At 40.0% G+C, this 25,396-nt stretch overlaps 1 protein-coding gene across 4 annotated transcripts in view; it reads right to left on the bottom strand.

Moving 5' to 3' along the window:
* The window catches only part of PDE8A (phosphodiesterase 8A), a 161,246-nt gene that overhangs the window by 89,598 nt on the left and 46,252 nt on the right, over window positions 1–25,396 (bottom strand). The window lies entirely within an intron of this gene.

Below are 25,396 nucleotides of genomic sequence, written 5' to 3'. Positions count from 1 at the left end.
GTTCTAGCAATACAAAGGCAAACATTACTGCATTTGTTTTGGGTTTGCTGTGGTTAAAGAGAAGCCTATTTAGAGGCTCAGAATTAGCATCAGAGATTATGGGTACTATGTAGGTGAGATCCTATCTTAGTGATATTACATCTTGTGGAAAATATGTAAATATATCAAGTTACATGTGCATACAAAAGCATTTCACAATTACACTAGATATTTAGACAGTTGATCCCTCATACAACAAATAAAAGTGATACAAGCTCTTAAAACTGCATGAAAGACGACTCTGCTTTTTTTGCCAAATTAGCTGGTAAACTAACTCAACAAGCCTTATCTTGCTCTTATCAGCCCACCTGTCTTTGCCCCTTTAATGTCAGACTTAAAAGAGGAAATGAGTACTTAACTGATAGTGCTTCTTCAAAGGAAATTTTGCTTCAGTTACCTTGCGTTTTTAATGAGATTGTTTAGTCACAGCTTGGCATCAGTTCATAGCATGCACCACGTCAAAGCTTTCAGGTTTTCAAAGCACAAAAACACATGAAGCAGTTTCAGCCAGCAAAAGTGAAATTGTTCCTGGTTGGCATAAAATCACGGAGAAGATGTTCACCTCCCTTCCTTGGTCAGAGCAGAGACAGAATTAACAGGAGAAAGTTATTCCTTTAATTGCAACCCCTGTGCCATCTTGTGGGGCCTGGTTACAGAAAATTCTCTGCAATTCAGATTCAGCTAAGGGAGGAAGCGCCCAACCAACTGCAATCTGTTCACGTTTAAAATGAGGATAGGAGCTGCTGAAGTGGCCTCAGCACACTGATGATCCCTAATTTACTATTATGTCATGCTAGTGAAAACTTAATAATACTGTACCTCTGTGGCTGGGTGGACTTTTTTGTTAAAGGGGAGGATAAAAGACGCTATAATAAATTTTTATTAGCTCTTTGTTTTCTTATAGGCCCCAGATCAAACATTTTACTTTCTATGGCTCTGACTCAGTACACAGTACATGCACTTTTGACAAGCAGGGCATCTATCATGCATGAAGACAAAAGCCCCGAGAACAATTACTGACTTAAAACAAAAGTACAGCTCCCATCACCATCTCAAACCCTCTCACAGTGTACAAGGTAAGCAAGTGACCTGCAGCTGAAATGTGAAGTCTTGCACTCAAACTCTTTAAAAAAAAAACCAAAAAACAAAACACACTCATTAATATTTTAGATCACTACCCATGTTCAAAATACATTTCTTCTAAGTTTTGCCCTTCAGTAAACACCAGAATGGTTTTATAAGGCAAATGGCAAAAATCACTGGAAGCCCTACAGCATGACAAAAGTACACCCCTGCCTTTACACCTTGCCGTTCAAGGGACAAAAGCTACCTCAGCAGCTGAAAGGGGACCCTCCCTAATAACACACATTTTCACCTTTTTTGTTCTTCCCCCACCTCCACTCTGATCTTTTTTAATCCCAGAGAAGTGACAATGTTTGGGACAGCACTGAAATTGTCATTTATAACTGAATAAAAAAAGTGAGTGAACCCCAGCCCTGCAGGGAATCCTGCCTTCCACTGCTGCAGCACAAAAGTAGATACTTTCTCATTTATATAAACTAACCACCCTTGAGCCTCTCAGGAAGCTGGTCTGAGGCTTGTGTCTTGTTTGCCCCTTCTCAGCAGCCAAAACATTCAAAAGCTGGATGGCACCTTTATGTTTTTACTGCTCATCCAAAACAGAAGAGGGGGGAAAGAGGAGAAGAAGAAAGAGAAAAGCAACACCCAGGGAGTGCCATTTCTCTTTAGCTTTGATCAATACAGATGTCATGGTGCTACTGTCTGGAAGGACAGCAAACAGGACAAAACCAATCAAAAATTACTAACTATAGAAGGAATGAGGAAAGCAAGTTACTGCAACAGGATGCCGGGCACCCCTTTGAGAGCAGCTGGAGGTGTGGTTACACAGCACCCACCAGAAAGCATCCAGCCATGTGCGGAATAAGGCACTTGATAAGAAGAGATTTCTCAAACTCAAAATAGATTTGACCTTAGGATTCTCTTCCAAACGTCCAGAACAAATGAAGTCACCATATATAAATTCTTCTGCCTTGGGAACGCCTCTTCAACACTATACTGGTGCAAGGCTTACTAAGCATGCAGAGCAAACACTTTGCCTCCCTCATCCTAAAATGCAGCTTAGAAATCAGACCCAAAGACTCCCATCAAAAGACTGGAGCACCATTAAACTCCAACAGCTCCTCGCCACAGAAGCAGAGTTACCCCTGTAAACCCCCGGGGAAGTGCCTTGGGACAGAGGCTCCGTGCTCTGCCTGCTGGGTCCCAGGCTGGGACCGGCTGCCCTGGTTGCGCAGGAACACCGAGTTCCCGTTCTGCAGCAAGCAAGCACCCGTGTCTGTCAGACTGTGCTCCCTGCGCAGAGGCGCTGAGCAGAAACACTAATGTCAGGAGTGATTATTTCAATCATAGACTTCTTTAGAAAGAGGGAAAAGCTGCAACACAATTAGGCACTACCAAGGGCTTGTACTGGTGCCATAAGAGAGTCGTGTGAAGATGCACAATGAAACACCTGTGCTATCGAGCAGAATTTATTGGGATTCTTCCAGTATAGTAAAGTGTTGGCCCAGGGCTTTCTGTACCAGCACCTGCTCCCAGGTAGTACCTTCTGTCATGCTTCAACAACATCTAATTCCACAAATTATCAAAGCAAAAGCCGTAACACCTTTCTTTTCTTTTTTTTTCCTCAAACTCTGTTAATTTTCAGGCCATGATCCAGCTGACCTTTTTCCCTTCTCAAATACTGAAATAAAACTAGTGGCTAATGGGGAAAAAAAAAAAAAAAAATCTTTAAACCCCACTGAAAGCTCCCCTCATATTGCTGAGGGATTATTTTTCTTATGTTTTATCCAGGCGTCCCATATTGGAAAAGGTGGGAGTAAATTTTGCTTTTCAAAAAAAATAAAACTTATCTAACTTTCATATATAGTTTCTATGGCAAACAAACACACAGCTCGAAGAGCCACCCCCAGCCCCAATTCCTCTGGAGCAATACTTAACAATGTTCTTCCTCTGCTGATTGAATGGGTTCATTCATCTGAATGAGCTGTGGATCAACCAGTATTTAAGAGGGAACTGCTAAAGGAGCTTTCAAAGACAAAATGAGTGTACAGGTAGAAAAGCAAACAAGACTCCTTTAGACACAGAGCCGGAGGAGGAAACTGGAGGCTCTACTGTTCCACGGGAGCTTACGGCAGCCACTGCAGACCTGGGGTATTTCTGAGAGGCTTCATTTTGTTCACTGACACAAGTGCTGGGAAGAAATGTATCCTGACTTCCTCTTTCCTCGTAAGGAAGACAATATTCCCAGCAACTGATGTGTTAGAAAGGGTGCAAGAATAAGTAAGAAATTATCTACTTGCATACAAATAAGTAAGTTGCCTGAAAGAACAGTTATGTCTAAAAATTCTACATAGTGACCAAACTGCTAAAAGATGACAGAACTGCTAACAAAAATAAGAGGTTTCTCAGTAAAAACAGCCAACAATTTCCCCCCCCCCAGCCACAATTTCAGGGGACTAGCATATAATAATTATGGTAAACATTTTTTTTTTTTAAATCTATGGGCAATCCAGGAAATTTAGACCAATGAGCCCTGCAGTTATGCCCAGCAAAGAGGTTGAAATGGTAAAACCAAAATAGCATCAGGCCTGGAAAAAGATGACATAAAAAATAAGAAAATGTTCTGCAAAGTACCCGTGTCCCTACTCTATCCAAGTTCTTTGAACAGGTCAGTAAATTAGTGTATAAAAAGAAAAACAAAACAAAACAAAACAAACCCTGGATACTGTAGTTTAGGCTTCCAAATGGACAAGAAAGATACCAAACAAAAAAGATGCACTAGAAAGTAACCATGGGCTAAGTGAAGGTACCACCATAGATCAAAAGGGAAAGAACCAAAAAAGAGGATAAAATGCACAATTTTCATTACCTAAACAAGAATGTGTTGCATATCATTTCGTGCCAGCGTTTGTTTTCAATATCCCATTTACCAGCGGCACCATCAACACCAGCCTGGCTCTAGCGGAAGGAGCAGTTTGCCTACACCAGCCCGTGGAGCAGTTCCTCTCCCTTCTTCTGCCCACACATAACCAGGCTTGTGGGAAAGATGGATGCAGCAGCCTGCAGGTATGACACGGTACGGCCATTCCCATGTAGGTCAAGACACTTGCAGTAGCCTCTCAAAGCTGCATTAGCACTAAACTCCCAAATCTCCTTCAATTTGTTCAATGGCATGCGATGGAAAAACAGGGAAAACAGCAGTCAGAGAGATTCTCATTAAATAAGCTATAACTTGACCTGCAGGTCAGTTAGGCTCAGCCATGTGGCTGTGTCTTAATCAGTGGAAACAGGATTTCAAATTCCTACCTCTTGGATAACCTTTTTTAATTTTATTTTTAAGGCTGAACCAAATCAAGTCTTATTTTTCATCGTACGAGTTATGCTAAAAAGCAAATAGCTTTGGGGCTTATTTTAGCATGTATTTTTATAATTGCATGAAATTAAAAGTAATAGTGTGTAGACAATTCTAAAGATCCCAGAGAAAAATCAAAAGCAAACACAATAAGGTTCAGAAAACATTTTGCACTAATTTATAAATCAAGGCTTATATTTCTAATCAGTTTAGTGGTAATCACAGCATTGTTAACTTCCAAAGCCAGGTCTTTCAAACACTCGCTTGTCTGTAGCCTCCGGAGGATCTCAGCCTTATATACTGTAAGGAACTGAAGCAGAACTCCTTCAGGCAAACAGAAATACTTCATTTTGAGGCTGATGCCAGAGAAATTCCAGAATATATGTCCATAAAAGAGAAGTTAAGATCTCTCGGGGCAGCCAACCAATACAACTGCTGCTAACTTACTTATTATTCATTACTTGTACTGTGATAGAGCCCAAGGACTCCCAATCATATGCCAGAGCTCATTCTGCTAGATGCTGTACAAACACATAAGAAAGAGTCTTTAGCCCAAGGAGTTCACAATCTGATGGTTAGTTAGTAAAATCACTCGGCCAGAGACACTGCTGTATAATCTTCCTTGACCATAAACTCACCTTTTATCTCATTCTAACAGCGCTACCCATGTAACAACTAAAATAAGGGACTTCTGGATTGCAATTTGGAAAAATAAAGTCAAGAGACAATTAAAGCCTTGCCAAGTCACCCATACCTGTAAGCATAAAAGAAGTACCACCTCAAAAAGCACTTTCATAGACTAGTCCTTGCAAAATCCTATTCCCTGGCTGTCCTTGGGCTACTCTCTTTTTTGAAATGCAAATAAATTAGCATCAATCAGCATGATAAAGAGCAGGAGACAGTAGTCTTTACTCAGGCCTCTAATTCTTCGTGAGATTCTTAAAGAATGATATATCAGATGGCTATAATTCTTCTTAAGACTCTGGTCACATTAAATCATTCTGTGATCACATTTTTGCAATGCTACTGCATTTCTAGTAACACAGACTCATGAGCACACTAAATTCACTTCAATCCACCCACCTGTTAGACCTACACACTACTATCTAAGCACATTTATTTGAACTTTTTTGAAAAAACTTTTCTCACCAGATAACTCATCTCTTCAGTGTATAAAACTGTTTTCATCCCTCGTCAAACAGAACCCTTTTTATCTCTACACTGAAGAGTTTATTCCACTGTTTTTCCATGCAAGCAGATTTAGAACTAAAAAAAAGCAGCCACATTTCCTAAAGTTTTGATCTGTTTTGAAATGAATCTCCATAGCTGCCAGTCCACGAAGCGGAAAAAAAGGTTACCCATGGCAAATATGCAAAAAGTGTGCGTGCTCTGCAGTACTCAAAGGAGACAGAGCTTGAGGTCTCCCCTCAACCAAAGCTGAGACAGAAATGTTCGATTTTTTCTTTCAGCAACTGCCAAATCCCCGGTTCATTATTTTTCGTGTGGGGTGTACTGCACATTCGATACACTCCAGTTTTCTCCCTCCTCTCTGTCCACTTTCCTTAGCATTTCTGTTCATTTTCTGGTCTCCATTTTCTCCAGCCTCACTTTCCCGTTTTCATTTTCCTTTCCCACAGATTCCTTCCCGTCTTTCAGAATACTCTGCCTGTTTGGGTTTCTTCCCTTTTTATAGCCACAGAGTTCTCTCTTCACTGTCCCTGCCCACATTGTCAAGCTCTTCTCTCCATTTATAGCCACATCTTTACCTGGTCAACCTGGCACGGGAGCCCTGGGAGATCCAAGCACCTTCCAAAGGGAAGAGATGACAGTGTTTTGGTGGCTGATCTGCCGACCGAGCTTGAGAGTGTCACTCTCCAGACATGAGCTGACTACGCTTGAAGTGCTGGCTTCCCATTTCCACAGCAGGCCAGTTTCCCCTTGCACTGGTCAGCCTCCTGCAAAGCTGAAAACTGCATCTTTTAGGGTTGTATAGACTGAAAAACCTCAAATATTTTCTGTGGGATAGAGCCCTAACTAAGGGCTCTATTCACCTGAAATGTGATGCCATGGGCTTCCACAACCCAGCATGTAGGCAGACTGCACTTGATAAATGTCTGTTTATCATAACTGCAGAAGTCAGCTCTGCTTTTCCAACCTCTTTCTCCCTTGAGATTAGGAAGGTAAAGGTCACATTTTAAAAAGACAGGGCTGGCTTCCCATTTCCACAGCAGGCCAGTTTCCCCTTGCACTGGTCAGCCTCCTGCAAAGCTGAAAACTGCATCTTTTAGGGTTGTATAGACTGAAAAACCTCAAATATTTTCTGTGGGATAGAGCCCTAACTAAGGGCTCTATTCACCTGAAATGTGATGCCATGGGCTTCCACAACCCAGCATGTAGGCAGACTGCACTTGATAAATGTCTGTTTATCATAACTGCAGAAGTCAGCTCTGCTTTTCCAACCTCTTTCTCCCTTGAGATTAGGAAGGTAAAGGTCACATTTTAAAAAGACAGGCCCTTTAAAACTAATTTTTTTTTTAAGCGCTAGCAACTAAACTCTGTGTGAAAATATCCCGTCCTTTTCCATAAAATTAGGCCGCACTAGATCAACATATTCTTCCTTCAAGAGCTGGTACATTACTGACAATGGCTTAAGAACTATTTAGTTACATTGATACACAGAGGGTAAAAAAACCAAAACAAAACAAAACCCTCTGCTACTGAGACAGGAAGCCCTGAAATACAGAACTGCAAATTCCAACATGGGAATGCATTCAGATCATATTCCAACCAAAATTCTTACACTAATTAGAGATTGATTTTTACAAGGCTTCAAATCCTCTGTGCCGCAGGGCTAGGTTACAGAACTACTAGTTTTATCAATCTTACTCTTTAGACAAAAATTCATTTTCTACTTAAATCAGTATGAAGAATCTGTTGCACTCCAGCCACTACTACACCCTTCAAAGACACAGTCATCCTCTCTTTTAGAGACACCAAAGTCCTCACCAACACCCTTTTTCATCTCAGCAGAGACAGCACTTTGGAGTGGCACAGAGACAAAGCCATCCTCAGCCTCGGGGGATGGAGTGGAACTTGTACTTTCCCCCCTCTGTGCCTAACAGGAGGATCTGGCTTATTTTCACCATCTATGCTGCACCTTTTACTAACACGAAGCGTGTTTCTTCTTAACATTTAAAAATATGCTCACATATTTCCTTTATTCTCTACTTATGCCAAAACCTTGAAGGGTAAAAATGCTACTGTTAGGCAAGAGGCAAATTTTTTGTTTCTTAAAGGCGTATTTGCACAGTTAAAATGCCATCCTAATCTGCTATCACTCTTTGTTCCACTGTATCTCTCCTGACTTTCAAGGCAAGGAATACACAGCCAATAACTCTATCCTCCTGACTATGCCTTGGGCTCTGGCAAAGAGCAGCTGAGAAGAAAGACGTTTTACATATTTATGATTAAAAGATAACCGATAACCAGGATCCAGATGTTGGTCTCTGCTGGCCAGCGCACAGTGCAATTATTATTCCATTTATAGAAAGAGATGTTGTCCTGCCTTTTCCAGCCAACCAAAAGGTCTTCCATAAAATGCTCAAATACTCTGAAGAGAGGCATTCAAAACAAGGAACGAAAAGGGAACGAATCGCATTTGCTCCACAATTATTGCATTATATAAATTTAACATGGCCTCAATCCTACCGCATCATCCATTCCCACAAACTCCTAGGCTCACTCTGTCAGGGTCAGCTTGGATCTCCCTCTGCCGCTCGGCACCAGCTCCCACGCGGGCGCCTACCGACAGCACTGCAGCACCCAAGTGAAAAGCAGAATGTGGGCTAGAAGAGAGGCGAGATCAGCCTCTTCACACCCACAGCCCAGGGCGGCTTCTAATGAGGTCAATGGGAACAGGCACAAATTGTTTAAGCCAAATGAAGTCTGATAGTGTTATTAAAGCTCTCCTCTCTCTGAGCTTGGTCTTGGAAAAACTTCTGAATTTGTTTAAAGAACCAAATAGTATTCTAATTCCCTGCGTTCCTGACAAAGAGCAATCCAGCCAAAGCATAGGGTCTCTTTTGGGGTTTTTTGGTTGGTGAGACTTTGGGCTGGAGGAGAGGGATGGAATAAAAATAAGTAGGGCTGAAAGGCAGAACATTTTCAAAATACTGAATGTATAAAAATGATAGTTACCAGGCTGAGGAATAGCCCACAGCTTCAACAAACATATTAAGACAATTTTAACTGTTCGACATCTGGCATCTGACTATAATATTTTAATGACTTATCTTAATAAATTGTCAGCTTAATAAATCCAGTCACCATTTATACCAGTAAGCGATAGGTTTTGGCAAAAAGCATCCACAATTCCGTAAAGGAAAACCAGGTTAGAAAGGTTAGAAATACTTGGAAAAGTTATGACAATCACTACAAATGAAAGTCTGTGAAATGTATAACTTTACACTGAGTGCTCGGATCCTGCACGCCAATACATTATTAATTTTTTTCAGCTGTGGACAGGAAAATGTATAAACTGTTAATCCATTATATACAGCCATTTCCTTTGGGTATTTCTAAACAATGGAAAAACAGAACTTACTGAAGTTTAAAAATAACTTTGTCTACCAGCATTTCAGTTTACTTTTAAAATATGCCTCTTGCAGCCTTAGAATCACTATGTATGTAGTGGTCATTTGTTTACTAATTGTCACAAAAAAGAATAAAGATTAAGTTACGTGTTTCCTATTAACATCACATTTTTATAATTATACTGTGCGTGTCATTCTCAAGCATTAGTGGAACTTGACACAAATGTGGTTTCTTCCAATTCTTTTGCATTTTATCCCTTTTCTGTGAACAGCTTCTTATTTCCTGAAATGTACAATACGCAGTAATTTCTGCCTTGATTAAATAATGTGATTTTAATTTTCTCCTCCCATTATAAACACTGCTTGTTCCCATATAACATCAACATCATTTATATGATAGAAAAATATTTACAGTCTGATAATTAAAACAAACAAACAAAACTAATAAAGAGAGCTACCCATCAAGAAGTTCTTCCTCCTCAAAGTATTTGTTTCTTCCACAAAGCCTCAAATCAGATTTGATTCTGAAGGACAGCACAGATCCACCAAACTCCAGATAATTATCAAGTTCCTGGTCCCAAGCTATTACAGATTTTAACAGAGAAGGTTTCCAGGGGTTTAGCATGGCCCAAATATATATATATTTTATGGTACCGCTCTTAGAAACAATGGCACTATTTCGGCTGAAGATTTCACACACAACCAAACACAAACACACATTACCCCTGAGGCAGACCCCTGAGTGACAAATTAAAGTCAGTGCTTGAAGTCTGATGAAATAACAATAAAACAAAAAATACCCAGAGCTTGCTAGTGTACTGTGTCAGGAAACATTTACAGCAAGTGACTCTACAAACCCCACCACAAAATAAATTCCTACAAAATTACGTCTGCTTTGGCCTCGGTTAATTTAATGCAATTGCAGTTGAACCTTACTGGTTTCAGCTTTGTAAGCTCTAGCAGGCTTTCACACAGGGCCGGAACTAGGTTGACTTGGATGAGCTGCGCAGGAGCAATACTGGGAAAACACTGGCTGCCGACCCATCATCACTTCCATTGTCTCGGTGTGCTTCCCACGTGCATGTTGCATGAGCAAAATTCTCTTAGTTCAGAGAAAACTCTAAGCCAAGCAGTATGTACTATATAGAAAGATTATATGAAGAAAAGCAAGGATGTCACCCTTCCATTATTTTAAAAGAATAAAAGGAATAAAAAGCACAAAAGGACAAAAATCATTACCCACATCACAGCTCTCTAACGGAGCAGAAGTTTCTGGTACTGCAAAAATATCTCAGAAATTATAGTTTAAGAAATAAAGCTTACTCATTAACTCGTTTCCTAAAGGCAGTATTTTCTGAATATCTCCCTTTTCCCCTTTTTACTAACACCACTGTTTTTATTTAAGACTTAGAAAGCGAAGTTCTGAACAGCAATGCAGGCACTATTAGCTAATTTAATGGCAAACTGTTCCAAGAATAGTCATTTCATTTCAGCTGTTTTGCAAATTCACTGCTTTGTTACTGTCTGCATTTGAAGAATTACAATTTTTAAAATTATTTTTCACTTTTACAATATTCATATGGGAAAGATTATATAATATCCCTTATTTTTAAAATCTGGGGGTTTTTTTTTTTTTTTTTTTTTTAAGTCAGAACACACATCCAGACATCCAAGCCATCGAGATTATTATTTTAATGGTGTATTACTGAACAGCTCTGAAGTCTCTACAATAAACAGAATGGTTCAAAACATCGGAAGGAAAAATTTAATAATTTAAAAATAGACACTATAAGTAGCACTACTATAAAAAATTATAGTTCAGTTGTGTTTTTTTTTTTTTTTTTTAAGTCAGAACACACATCCAGACATCCAAGCCATCGAGATTATTATTTTAATGGTGTATTACTGAACAGCTCTGAAGTCTCTACAATAAACAGAATGGTTCAAAACATCGGAAGGAAAAATTTAATAATTTAAAAATAGACACTATAAGTAGCACTACTATAAAAAATTATAGTTCAGTTGTCTACACAAGACTTCTAACGTAGTTAAAGAATATCACAAACTACTATAAATCTCAGAGTTTTGTATATTAAGATGTTACATTGCCATTCTCAAAAATGCTCTGTTAATATTAAAAAGGGGGAAATAAATAGTCTGGGATTTTGTTACAAAGCACCAGCAAGTCTTACATTACATACACAACTGGAGAGCTGCAATGTTTATAGTAATCCAGTCATTTAAACCTCCACTGAAAGTTCTTAAATCTTTGTTGCTGACAGTTCAGAAGACAAGTAAGAAAAGGCTTGTGCCAGAATCCACTGTTTTAAGAAAGCAAGACATTCAATTTTTGCTAAAACACTGCCCGAGTTTGTGTAGAAATATTTACGATTATACAACAGAAAACATGCAACAAAAGGTGGGGGTGATTATAGAAGCACCCAGAAACTTAATTCAGAAATGGTCTTCTCAGACAGGTAGCATTAGCTTCTGTTTTTTATTTCATACTCCTTAAAGAAACATCCCTTTTTCCAAAGGAAAAACAACACTGGGTTTAAGGATATACCTCAAACACAGAGAAATTAAAAAACTCAGTTGTCCAGGGTTTCATGGAATTGCAAAAAGTTCAGTAATTTGTACTCTCCTGAGGACTTCATTTTTTTATCTTTAAATGTAAACGTTGCTGCACAGATTTAAATTACCTTTAAGCCTCTATTGCTTATCTGCAGAGATAGCTACTGTTTCTCAGGAGTAGCTTCTCTTTTAATTAAATACGTAAGAGGTAGCTTTGTTGTAAAGCCTGACTTTACCAGTTGCCGCCCGCCTCCTCTGTGGCCCAGAGCACTTTTGACCCACAGCAGACTTAGCCTGTGCACTCAGACAGGCTCACTCCTGAAACCTGTGCCAGGGTCTCTAAGGACTCTGCTCATGGGAGGAAGGCTCCGAGCATCGCACAGCACGCGCAAGGCCATTGCCACACTTTCACACTCTTAACTCGGAGCTATCTGTAACGACCGTGGGACTCGGGCAGCCGTACGGGTGGCAGAGGAGTTTACCCACAGCACGCCCAGCTCCGTCTCCCCACGCGTTCCCCCCCCCCCGGCCACCTGCCTCACCCCACAGCCTGTTCCTCTCTTCCTCCTCTGACCCACTCCTGCTGCTGGTTTTCTGCAGGTTGTCTGAACATGAAGATCATCTAGAGACTTTTTTCCCCCCGGTAATCAGTATATTTAAACTGCAAATTATCTGCAGTGCAGCTTATATGCACGAAGACTGACATGCTGTTGTTTAAAATCCCTTTTTCAGTAAGATGCATTAGCAAACGAATGTATATTGATATAAGGAAATGATGATCATTCTTATTTTAGACATAAAACCAGTATTTTATCAGAAATAGTTTCATTTAAACCTTACTAATACTGAATGATTGTGGAAAAAAATTATTTGTTTTTTAAGCATAGGAGATTTACATCCTTATAAAACTATCTTGCTTTAAAATTGTTTTGCTTTAAATCTCAGCCTGGCATAGAATAAATTTCTACCCTGCTTGGTTAGAAAAAATATCAGCCTACCATTTCTTCTTCTGGGTACAATAATTTCAACACAAAATTTGGTTTATGTTAAGAGCAAGGCTTGAATGACTTTAAGACAAGAAAAGGGACACATTTCACAGCCTCGTATAATCTTTTTTCCTACGAGTTAACTTTCTTCTTAAACTGGTTTCTTATTAAACAACACACTCTGACATTTTGCATTTCTTCTTTGTGTACGTAAGAACTTGACCAAACTGGATACACTTACAAATTGCTTTATTTTTCTTAGTGACATTTCTTTAAAGTGATATTTTTTCATGGCATGCTCTTAAAAAGCAAGCTTATTATCTAGAAAATATGCCATATTTGCAAACTCTTTTGCTCCACTTGCTTTATGGAAAGGAAAAGAGCCCTATTTTCCACAAACGACTGTGGTTTTCATGTCACTGAAGGGCACATAGCTTGGCTGTACACCCGACCCACTGAGTCATCAGAAACTGGACTTGGCTGCAGAATGCCATTTTTCATTAGATCCACATGTGATTGACACAGACCAACAATCTTGGGTAGAGGGCTCATGCTAATCAGCCACATACACAAACAAGAGCACTCAACCCACACAAGTTTATCCAGTTTGCATGGGCCAGAAAATAGCTTTTCATGTCCAGAATGTTGATTTTTAGGACTACTAACTACTCCTTCTTCCTTTTTTTCCAAATGGCTCAAGAGCCATGTTTATGTCCCTGACTAGAAACACCAAGGAAGCTTTCATTTAACAAAACCATCTTCTTTTAATACCTAGACTCTACCACCATTTGACCAAGGAGGGTTTGCTCTCCAGGGCAGCTGGTGTCTTCTTCCACTCTGCTGCAGACGACCCTAATTCTGACAGAAAAGCAGAACGTCTATCGCATCTCATTAGCGGTGTGTATATGCCTAAAGTTACCGAAGACTGTACAGGAAAATTTTCAAAATTTATCTGTTGTTCGTTTCCTTAACTCCTCTGTATTTGAAGAATAGTGAAAGCATCAATGTGTCAGCTGGAAGGTTAATGCTGCATCAAAAGGAAGAGCCAAGGGATTCATTCAGAGCATTTGTACACTGATATGGATCATCAAAAGTGGAGCTTTACCGCTGTTTTATCCAGAAAATTTTATCTCCTAAAACAGCACTGGGTACTCATGTTTTAATTCAGTAAGTGGAAAAAAAAAAATTAGGTGATCTTGAATAGAAGAGGTAGATATGACCATGCACGTTAAAAAGTAAGAGAATTTTTCAATACAGTAAGCTATGGGAGCCTGCAGAGCTTCTCCAGAAGTATTTTATAATGATTTAGTATGTGGATAAGAGTTATCCACCCTTACAGCTACTGAAAAACCTTTCAAATAGCGTTCGTTTTCCAAGGGAAGGATATCAGTAAATTGAGTGTCATGAAGGGACAATTTGCACAGAAGCACGAAGCAGTCTGAGCCAGAAAGTTTCACTGAACTCTCAGCTTTAGCTAAACTATGCCCAAAATATATGGGAATAAACAAACAGATTAGGAAAAGGCGGCAGAAGAAAGTAATAATCTTCACTGTAAGGAATGGGGCAAATGTAAACTGAAAGGGCCTCTGTGTGTAACAGAGGCTATAAAAGGAAGACTGTTTAGTGCTAAATCTGTTTTGTGTAGGCTTCTTAAGGGGAAAAAAGAAAAAAAAAAAAAAAAAATCACACTAGCCATCCAAAAACTTTACACCTAGCACATGAACACGTTTGGTCCAAGGCAGAGAAAGAAACAAAGCCCCTAAACCTCCCCCAGAGCTTGGAAACTAGGGCCTTCTGAGTTGATAACTTTGCAGGAAAACCAAGCAATGTTAGAAAGATCACAGCAAATGCCGTTCCTCTGCCAGACTCTCAGCAATGGACATACCGAGTCTCAGGAACTCAACCTTTGCCATGGGATAAGAGATCGCTGTGGCAGCACAGTCGCCTCCTTTCACAGCTTGAGCCCAGGAACCACAAGGGCCCCGCAGAGGGGGAAACCTCAAACTGGCAGTGTCTAATTTGGTTTTGTTTATGTTCCTGTGTTCCCTATTGATCTGCATAGGGCTTAGAATCAACAGCGAAGACCAGCAACCTCCCCAGTACAAACTGCAGAGGCAAAATAATCTTAGAATGATGCTTCCTGCTCCAAATCAGAAGAGACAGCCGGATCCAGCGGCTGGCAGTTGGGAAGTGGCTCCAAAGTCCGCTTGGTACAAGGCTCCTCACACAGATCAGTGTCTGTTTCAGTTTATCTCGGTGCTGCAAGCTGGGCTTTCTGTTGGACACGGTAGTCTTTGCAATAAAGCGGAATGAGCAACATCCATGGCGGTAGGACGTAAACCCCGTAACGAGGTGAAACAGGTTCTCAGTAGAACAAATGTAATGGGGAGGAGAAAGAGAACAACAACAACAACGTTGGAAGTAATCCTTTGGGAACAGTTTAAGCCTCAAGTGACTATTACCAGAATCTCTAATTAACAGATACACTGACTCCAAAACAAGAGATGGGTGTCTATCCTCTAACGAGGATAGAGACTGAATAGTTTGGACACTCACATGGTAAGTACTTGACAGTCACCGAAACATGCCCCACTGGAGAAGCCTTCACAAGCTTCTCAGGGGACTACAAAGTGCACAGCATCTGCATAGTAAGCCGTAGTCCTGCTCTCGCCACAAATTAACAACATCTCTTTTTTTCCACACATCTCAGACTCTTAACTGCTCTCCGTAAGTTACAATACAGAAGGCACAGCACATCCAGCTGTTAGAAAAGCCCCTTTGCATTTGGTTAAAGGGGAAACAAATCAGTTAGGAAAGGCAAACCAAAAGATACTGCTTGCTGATTTTCCGTAAGACGCTCATGGGACTACCCCACATCTGTGACCAGGCAGCATGTTCACCAAAAGATGCACTACGTTTTGGAAGTTCTTTCCTTTCTAAATAAGGATATTGCAGATTTCAATACTGTCAGCATAATTTGCAGGATACAGGTGTTGGTTATTCTTTAAAACAAGAGCCCCTCATACCCAGGGCACCCCCTCCATGTTTCAGCCTACAGAGAAACCAGACTAAGAAATCTTTCTACTGGTACAGACCACATTGCCTTTACGGAGCCCCTGGAAGGCTGTATTCCTTCTCCTGTCATATACGCAGAAATTCATTCATCACTGAACAAAACACTAGCATCAAATAACGTGTTTTCAAGCATGTGATATGTGCATTTCCAGCTGCAGTGTAAGAAGTGCCAGCATCTACCAATGCACTAAGGTATGACCATTATTTAACAGATGAATGTCCAGTTTTTGCACGTGAACCGGGATACTTCCTACCATGGAATAAGGAGTGGACTTTAGCCCCTTCAGAAAAGAGAGTAAAGAAATACCAAAACAATTTAACTAGCCCATGGTTTGCTGCCTGTGGGTGTCTGAGATCCGTGAAAGCAGGTGAAAGGCAGCGTACCCTGTGATGGACACATGATGCTGCAGCCTTGCTCCAGGACAAGGCTCAGCACTAGCCTGAGTCTGTATACAGAGCTTCTGAAAGTAATTCTCCTCCCCCGGTTCTAAGTTGTACATTCAGGATTCAGAGGTGCTGATTTATAATAGTGTAATCTTTCCTATTTGTTTTTTTTCCATTAAAGCTTGTTCTCAATGCTAAGAGCAATTTATTTTCAATAGTAGTGGTAATGTAGGATAGCTTGCACAGGCGCTGCTCCTGCGTGGGTTGGCGTGATCAATTCCCATGCTTTCAGCACCACCAGGAACAAGTGCTGTGGTTAAACAGCCAGGAGACATCTCTGTCAGTAGCTGGAAAAACCTACCGCGCACAACTGCTCTCAAATAAAAGCCCAAGGTATCTACCAAAGAGGGACCACATCACTTTACTGCAGCAACAGCCTTTTCCACAATTGATACATTTCTTCCATACCTTCAAAAGACACTATCTCAAAACATTAATTTTATTTTACTATAAAACACTTAACGTTCATATCTAAAAGTTAAGAGTGAAAGGAAAGAAGAGAACAGATTCTTGTTAATAGGACTGATGTAATTTTGGAATTACATTCCTACTTCAAAGGGGCATTTGTATGTTGATAACAATCTCTGTAACAGCAAGAAAACAACAAACAGCAGGAGGCTGGGAAGACACATAATTCTGATGACAGACGGCAAAGTAAACAAAGAAAAATTAAGCAGATACATTTTGCATTTTTCTTAAAACCAAAGATTCATCTTTTCTTTTTCAAAATAAAGTTGTCACCTCTATAAAGGATTAATCATAACAGAAATTCTATGACGTCATTGAAGTAAGGAAATAATAGTAAAGAGAGGACATACAAGAGGAATGGAGCCCATCAGCATTCAAATAGAGCTTTAAAAATTCTATGAGAAAAAAGTTCTGGTTGATAATATATGGTTTAACTTCAGAGATTCAAATATTGGTACTAAAACCAAGAAAGGAGAGGAAATATGTCCTATAACATGGAATATTTTTGTTGGAATAGTCAGTAGTACATAGCAAGTTGCATAAGCCTCATCAATACTTCCAAAGTAAGATCTCTTCTCCTTTACCTAGGCAAGGGAATGCACAAAGGCTGATGATGGTAAAACAAGCACTTAGTTGTTTCAGTAGTGTTTGGTCCAAGCTAAGTCACCAATAAAAAAAGAGCACTTTCCTATATACCTGTTGTCTAGGTGACATTTCTTTGAGACCTAATCTGCTAACTTTGTGGACAAAAACAAGCTTTTACTACTGTTAGCTCTGCAAAACCAATATAACCATGGCTGAGCGAGCTGGAATTTTTATTACTGGCAATGAAGTAAGATTCAGACAGAAAACAGCTTGATTGCCAAACGCAAATGTGAGAGTTTGAAATATTGGCTGTTAGAAAAATCACCTTTTGACTTGTAAACTAAGCAAAGTTTTATCTCAAAGTGATTGAGAGAGAACAAGTGCAGAACCTCCTGCTGTCGTTTTTACAGTCACTTCTGGAAACAATTCTGCTGTAGGATAACAACCCTCTGCCCTCTTCCCTTTCTGCCAGCCTGCGTATGCCACTCGCACGTGCAACCGGAGGAGCAAGCTAAAGAGTGCTACAAAGCTCCAAGTATCACTGAGGTATGTCAAAATCATATGGGAACGATCAAAGAGGTAAGAGATGTGGAAGAAAAGGTATGCAGCTTCCTGGACAGCTGAAGCTCTGCCCTGCGATACTCTGGGCTCTGCCACAGCCCCACTCTGACACAGTTTTTCCCATCTTCACAAGACCGAAAAGTGCAAGCATAGAAAAACCCCTTATTGACTTGCTGACCTCCCTTTAGGATTCCTGCATATTGGACTCCCCAGCCCTTGGGATTTAGTCTGCTCCCAGCAGGAACTATACAGGCAGTCCCTATTGCACTGCTGGGGACCTGCTGCCTCACTTTGTCCAGAATCCCATGCTCTGCCACAGCCACAGAGGCCTTGGCCAGGCTGCACCGAACAAAAAGGATGACTCTGGGCTCCTTCCCCCATCTCGTTAAAGGCTTGATCTCCTCAGCTTTTTGTGAGGGGATCTACATAGCAGGATGCAGGGCGGTGAGTATCAAAGCTAGCTCTGACTTAGTTTGCTCAGGGACTGGAAACACTACAGCTGTATCACCATGATACTCCGCACACATCAGTCCTGATGTTTACACAGCTCTCCTATTGCTGGATGACCCGGGCTGGCCTGGTCATTCAAAACTAATTCACGTTCCTCTACGTATTATTGCTCCTCCTCTGCCCTTTAGATACACCGAGAAATTTCTTTAGTGGTTCAGATGGAGAAGGATCAAATTGGAAAAAGAAGATCCCATGAACAAGATCCTCTAAGCCTGGACGTGAGACACAAGTCTCTCCTGCCTCCCTGCAAACAAAAGAACACTGCTGCTTGGTCCCTATTAAGACTTCTTTCTACATCCTGGGAAACAGTTATTTAATCTCTGTGCAGCATCAGATTGAGTCAAGAACACGAATTACATGACCATCTTTTACATATCCAACTTAATCCCAATTTAATAATTTAAAACCTAAATAAATAACATTTTTTCCCAGGGCATGAGGCCATTCTAAGGTCAGCACTCCGTTCTAGAAGGCGCTGCCAGCCACCGTACCTATCCTTTGGGAACTACTTTCTCAGAATATATGTTGACATTGCCCATTCAGGCAGGAAAGAAAAAATTGTTAGGAGAAGCTGAAGTCCCAACTTAGACCATATTGCTTGAGACCGTACTTTTGGATATCTTACTATCAAGACCTATTTCAGGTGATGCTAGCACCTCACTTAGGGTCCAAGATCTTATCAAAGAAACCCCAAGTACTTTAATTATTTTCTAACTATTGTTTATTTTCTAACTACTAGACCTACCATCTCAAGTACTGAGGCTACCTTGGGAGCAGCCATGCCAGGGCTCCTGTCCCACATACACTGGCCAGCAGAGCCCCAAGGAGAAGGGCAGAGGCAAGGAGGAAGGAAACACAGCAGATTGCTCCAGCCAACATCAGACAGGAGCACTGGGAATGCTGAGGTTAACTGGTCCCCTGGTTTTGTTTCTGAAAGAGTATTAGCCAGTGTTTTTTTATCCAGTTCTGGTTTTGTACATTCCCAAGAGACACCCAGTTCAGCAATCACCAAAAAAATGCCTTGGTTTAAAGCATCAGAATACATTTTATTCTGATAGATCTGTTCAATTTCCCTCCGGCTTAATGCAACAATTTAAGAAAATCACTTTCTATGAAGAGATAAATTAATCTGCCTGGGGAGGGCTCCACCTCTGTCCTCCCCATCTGCACCAGCACCACTGACGTCAGCCAGGGCAACCACAGGCAGAACAACACTGTTTACCAAAGACCGCGGCTGCAAAATCAGACATAGAATACCACTCGACATAGCAAGCTTGGTTTGTCTTGACACTTTCATCTCTTTTTTTACTTTAAGACATCAGGGATTAAAATTCATTCCAAATACATTTAATTATAAAAACATAGCCATGCAAATATATGGAAATGTGCAATATATTCTTTTGAGATAAGATGATTAATTTTTTTCCTCCAGTTGATAACTTCAGTCTGATAGCTTTAGTGTTAATTTTCTTTTTTTACCGTAAATAACTGGGACACTGGGTACCAGTGCTATCATTAATTACGCCAGCAGATGAACAAGTCATCTATTACTGAACTAAATTACTTCTAATTGCACATGCAACTCTTGCACTCTCCTTATGCATAAATGAGTTTGTCTTTTAAAAAAGCATATGTCATCATAGAGCGTGAATTAATAGAGAGTTCACTTCCTAACATCATCACTGTTTTTATGTTATTTTTACATTTGTATGATGTAAGCACTGAAGTGTACAACAGGCCTACAAACACACAGGAAAATATGATCCCTGTCCCAGTGAGTTTACATTCTAAGATGGGATTTCTTGTTAGCACTAATTCTTTCCACTTTTTCAGACTGATTATCAAAAACAGTTACAAAGACCTGTACAAACTGTGTGTGCTACTGCCTGCTAACACGAATAAGACGGCACTTAGGCAGTATCATTACTTGTTTTTCTTCCTAAATCCATTCTCCTCAATGCAGCATGACCCTCTCCTCTCTGCCCTCCCCAGCAACGCACTCAAAAGAATACAAGTTACCCAACTGAGCTGAATATACTGAACTTACAAGTACAGCCAGTCATTCCTGAACATTAGCAATGACATCTGAAATCCTCAAGCTATTGGAATGAGAAAGTTTTCAGATATTTTATATATATTTCCACTTTTTTTTTTATCATCACATTGATTAAGCCTTTGATTAACACATTGCTTCAGCAAAATTGGGTATCAATTGGGTAATGATATATAAGATCATATCATTGGGTATCCGGATTGATCTTGGGGGGGGGGGGGGAACCACAACAGAAAAATAACCACAGCTCCAGTCACAGAAAAAAAAGCTCCTACAATTTAGACAAAGCTAAACGAGAATTTTTAAACTAACAAGCATGTGTAGTCCTTGCACCGCAGTTGCTTATCTGTCACAAAGCAGACAAGCTACACAATGGCCTTGACTGACCATTATACATCATGCAAAGTTAAGATCTTTCTATTTGACCATGTTATCTTCCTGCCTGAGCGATGAAACCCACGAGTCACTACGTAAAATACCATTCTAGATCCCAAAAGTCTTTGCCAAGGCACAATGTCATCAATCTCAAGGATTTTAAAAGAGGAATCTGATGGTTGTAAAAAGATCGCTGAAAATACTGAAGGCCTTTCCCAGGCAACTCTCTTCGTTAATCTGTGCTATATTTGCTGTTGCTGTCTAAGTTTCTTTTGGGTAATTTCTAATTCTACGATGCTAGCCTTCACTTGGAAACGAGTTGTAAAGTTTACAAATACCTACTTATTAGCCCTAAAAAGCTGCTGTTTTACTAAGAGCAGTTAGAATCAAGTAATTGCTTTCCCTAAAAAGAGAAGTAGTTTCAAAAAGCAAGGAAGTGCTGACCCAAAGATGTACTCCAAGTGTGAAACAACATCATGTGAGCGACATGAAAACAGGTTGGGGACTCCTGATCCCAGGGCACACGAGGACTGAGCGTACCACAGAGACTGAGCTTGCTTAGTTTCTGGTTGGAGGGTGTTTACCCTGCAAACGCCAGCGAATGCGCGATCTACGGAACAACATTGTCACAAGCTTCAAAAATTTAATAGCCTAATGTTTACAGAGGGCAAGGCATTTTGGAAAGATGCTATAAAAAAGGCAAAGAAAAATTAAAGAACAAAAAATAAAATATGCACAATAATTAGATTTTAGGTTTATTTTCCATGGACTGCACTGGAAGATCATAAAATGTAAAAGAAATGACTACTGAGATTCAATAAAGGGCTTCCCCACAACATGCAAACCTATCTCCAGCCTACATAAAGATACTGTACCAATACACACTAGCATATTTTTGTGCTAAGCCTAACTTTACAAATTTATACAAATTACCTCATTTTATTACATATTTTCTGTCATTTCTGCACTTAAGCTGTTTGTTATATTAATGATGACCATTACCATTCCAGCCACTGACACACAGTTGACTTCAAATAGGCTAGAAAGTTTTGTTCAGCACGGAGTTCTCCAAGTCTGCAGGGTTCACTCACCTGTCCTCTACCATGCACGCACGCTGGGGCTCTAACACGGCACCAAGAGTCCTCAGCAGGTTAAAGCCAGTACGGACCACCCTCCAGTTTTCGGTAGTGATATATCAGACAGAAAAAGAGTAGCCAGAACCAGCTAATAACATAATGGCACTGAGAAAACCAGCCTTTCCATTAACTCGATGGGCTTCAAGCATCAGCTTGGCTCCAGAAGCAAGAGGCTTCGTCTCAAGAGTCCGGCACATTGCTCTGGTTTACTTACATAACACCACTTAAATGAAATTTTGCCCCAGCCTCAATGCAATCAAGATGAGAGTCAGGCCTCTCTCAGTCTATTCACACTACTCTCAAGAAACCAAAGAGGAACAGTTGGTGGCCCAAAACCAGACTGCAGAGTAGGGAGTTACTGGATGCAGCTCTGTAAGCAAGGCAGCACCCATGGACCACTTTTCAGTCATCTCTGTAATGGTCAGCAACTCTGCAAGCGCAAAAGAGAATGGGAAGCTCTGAAGGTTATTGGAAGATGTAAAATACCACTTAATTACGTTAGAGACACAATGAACATGACCCTTCAAAAAAAACTGAAATGATGGCAGTTGTTGGGAGTGTATCTGGAGGAAAAGTAACAATTTCTTCCACTCAGTCCTTGTCAAAAAGAAAGCTGTCAAAAACTAGCTTGAGCTTCAATAATTTGGGAAGCCATTTCAAGACCCCTAGTAAGGGGAAAAAATCAATTTCCATTTCAGATCAAAGTTCAGTTCGATCACAACTATTCGTGCAGATACTCCCTTTTTACAGCAAGTATCTGAACTGACACGGTTACAAAAATAGATGGAAAATGTCTAATGTTTATTATGAAATTGTGTCAGCACCAGCTGAATCATACAAGACTAAGAGTCCATGCTTAATGTCATTTATGACAGTCTCTATTCATATTTAAATAACTAAAATTCATATCCAGAAACTATAATTAAGTAATTTACACATCAACTAATTATTTATGGTTTGTGCTATGAAAAACAAAACTATTTTTCCCCCCACAATGTTACCTCTTTTGGTTAAGCAACACAAGAACATACCTGCAATTTAAAATGTCAGTGAGGAAAACATTTTAAGCATAGAACAGCATTGCAATTTTGAAAGCTGATGAAAAAACATTTTTCTAGTATGGCAGATTAGAAATAAGATTACTGCATTTTAGCTGAAGTTAGAGAAAAAATGATTTTTTTGTTTATTTGAGTTTGTGTACACATCTATGAAAATACTCCTCTAATATCAGATTGATTTATAATGATGGCATTTTAGATGCTATTGACCTTGGTGCAAATGATTAAGAGTACACTGTGTGTACTAAATAAAGATTTTCAGGGAGAGATCTGTTTACTAGCTATGCTTCTTTGTAAACAAAAAGATTCTATCATTTCTAGCACAGTGTTGTATGCCAGTGGGTGGAAAGAAGCTAGACTTTCCTCACAGACCTTCACCCAACAAAAGCACTTCATTAAAAAAAAAGTACTGAGAGGAGCTGATGTGAGTTTCATCAGTGTGAGGACGTATACTGTTTGTGTATAATAAATTACAAAAAATTACAAATACATGCATATATGAGCATTAGAAACATGAAAATGGCAGTCGAAGGTAGAACACAATGGCAAAAAGAAGAAAACGGCTTGCAGGAAGGAACCTCCGCTATGTATAACCGAACAAGTTAAAGAAAAACTACAGACCACCATGGATGGTAAAGTAACAAGGTCAAGCAGAAACAGGCAGTAAAATGGCGGTTCTGCTGCAGAAGCAGCTGTGGCGTGACAACATTTGTATCACAAGCTGCCTTTTTGCATTACCATCGAATTGTCACCGAATCACACCTGGTAATTCAGTATCTTCCATACAATAATCATTTCTCCCATACTCAAACATAAATCTAGTATAGTTTCATGAGCTAATTATTAACATTAGATTGGTCCTAAACAATGCAATTAATTGAGAGTTCAACTCTTCCTTAATAACCTTAAGTTGCAGAATGCAGAGCCACACACTTACAGCCCGTTCTGAAAAGCAGTGTCCTACAGTAAAAGGCACACAAACAGCAACAGAGGACAAAGGCCATTAACAATCACTTATTTGTCCTAATTCAAGGACTGTTCCCCTCTGTTCTACTGCCTGGTCTAGCCTACAAAGCCTTGCTGACAAAAAATGCCTTTTCTTACCAAAGGTTTGCAAAACCCACATTATAATTTCATACCTCGGCCAAACTATTTCCTGCTAAATCTACCTGTCCAAAAGAGGACAAATTCCGAAAAAGCGCCAGTGTCATGGCAGCATTCAGAGTGCTAGTGGGGCTCCTTGGAACTCTCACTGCTACAAATTCTTGCTGCAAAGGCATCATAAAAGCAGACAAGTGGTTCATAGACATCAGCTGCCAGAAACTATCACAATCCAAAGGCTCAACAAGGAGGAAAAGGGCTCCACGTGCTGACTCTGTACCAGGTTTTCACTTCACTTCCATTTCACTTCCACAGTCCTTAAATCCTGGCATAGGTATAACTGTCCCGGGAAACTTTCTTATTGCAAATGGAGTAACATTAGCAAAACTGGTTTTGCTGGTATACTGGTTCCTCAAATGAAACAAGCTATTCGGTATAGGTATAACTGTCCCGGGAAACTTTCTTATTGCAAATGGAGTAACATTAGCAAAACTGGTTTTGCTGGTATACTGGTTCCTCAAATGAAACAAGCTATTCTAAAAAAAAATGTTTTCCCCCCCCCCCCCATAGTATCACTGTATCCATAATTTTTCCAGTTCCAGTATAAAATATTATTTAAAAAATCAAAATCCCTCACTGACATTTCTAGGCTAGGTAACATTCCTCATACAGTCCTGGCCTGGACTGTATTAAGACTTTGCCTAAATTAGAAATGCGTCCTAAGTATAATTCCACAAGTCAAGAAATACAGGAAAACTTTTTGTTGTGGAAGAAGTTACACCATTGTATTTGTACTCTCAAATGGCATAAACTATGCTGTCACAAGCACGGTAGTATCAGTATTGCTGCAATTAGAGCAGGGCTTTACCCTAACCATGTCGGTAAGAAATCACCAATGCAAAGAACAGACTATTGCAATATTAACAGCCGAGGTGAGAGGAGGACACCTCATCACCTAAGACCCTAGACACTTGTTTCGGTAACATATGATGGGATCTTTCAGGGTCATGGGCAGCAGAGGTTCGCAAACTTCTTTGAAACATTATTTACTCTTTCTCCAAGGCCAAGTTGAAGAAACCCAGCTAGCTAAACTGCCGTCAGCAAGCTCAGTCTCCACTGCCTTCAGCAGGTGTTTTAACAACTCTCAGAGAGACTAAATTTTCTATACTATTGGGGAGAAAGGCGGGCAGGACAAAGCACAAAAATAAACCAGATCAATTAAAGAAACAGATCATATAAAGAAACAGATAACAATGAACTAGTCTCTATTTTTAAGTGAGCTGAGTAACAAGGAATTGCGTATGTATGATCAATTAAAAAAAAGTGAAAAAATTACTACTTCAATCAGTATCGTACAGGAGCTGCAATGCACGCAACTCAGCCACAGCCACTTGCCCTCACCCCAAA

The sequence above is a fragment of the Aptenodytes forsteri genome, unplaced genomic scaffold (assembly GCF_000699145.1).
Source record: "Aptenodytes forsteri isolate BGI_AS27 unplaced genomic scaffold, ASM69914v1 Scaffold1, whole genome shotgun sequence".
In the NCBI taxonomy this organism is placed as follows: Eukaryota; Metazoa; Chordata; class Aves; order Sphenisciformes; family Spheniscidae; genus Aptenodytes; species Aptenodytes forsteri.
Note: the sequence above shows the minus strand (reverse complement) of the source record. Positions and strands in the feature narration are given on the sequence as shown.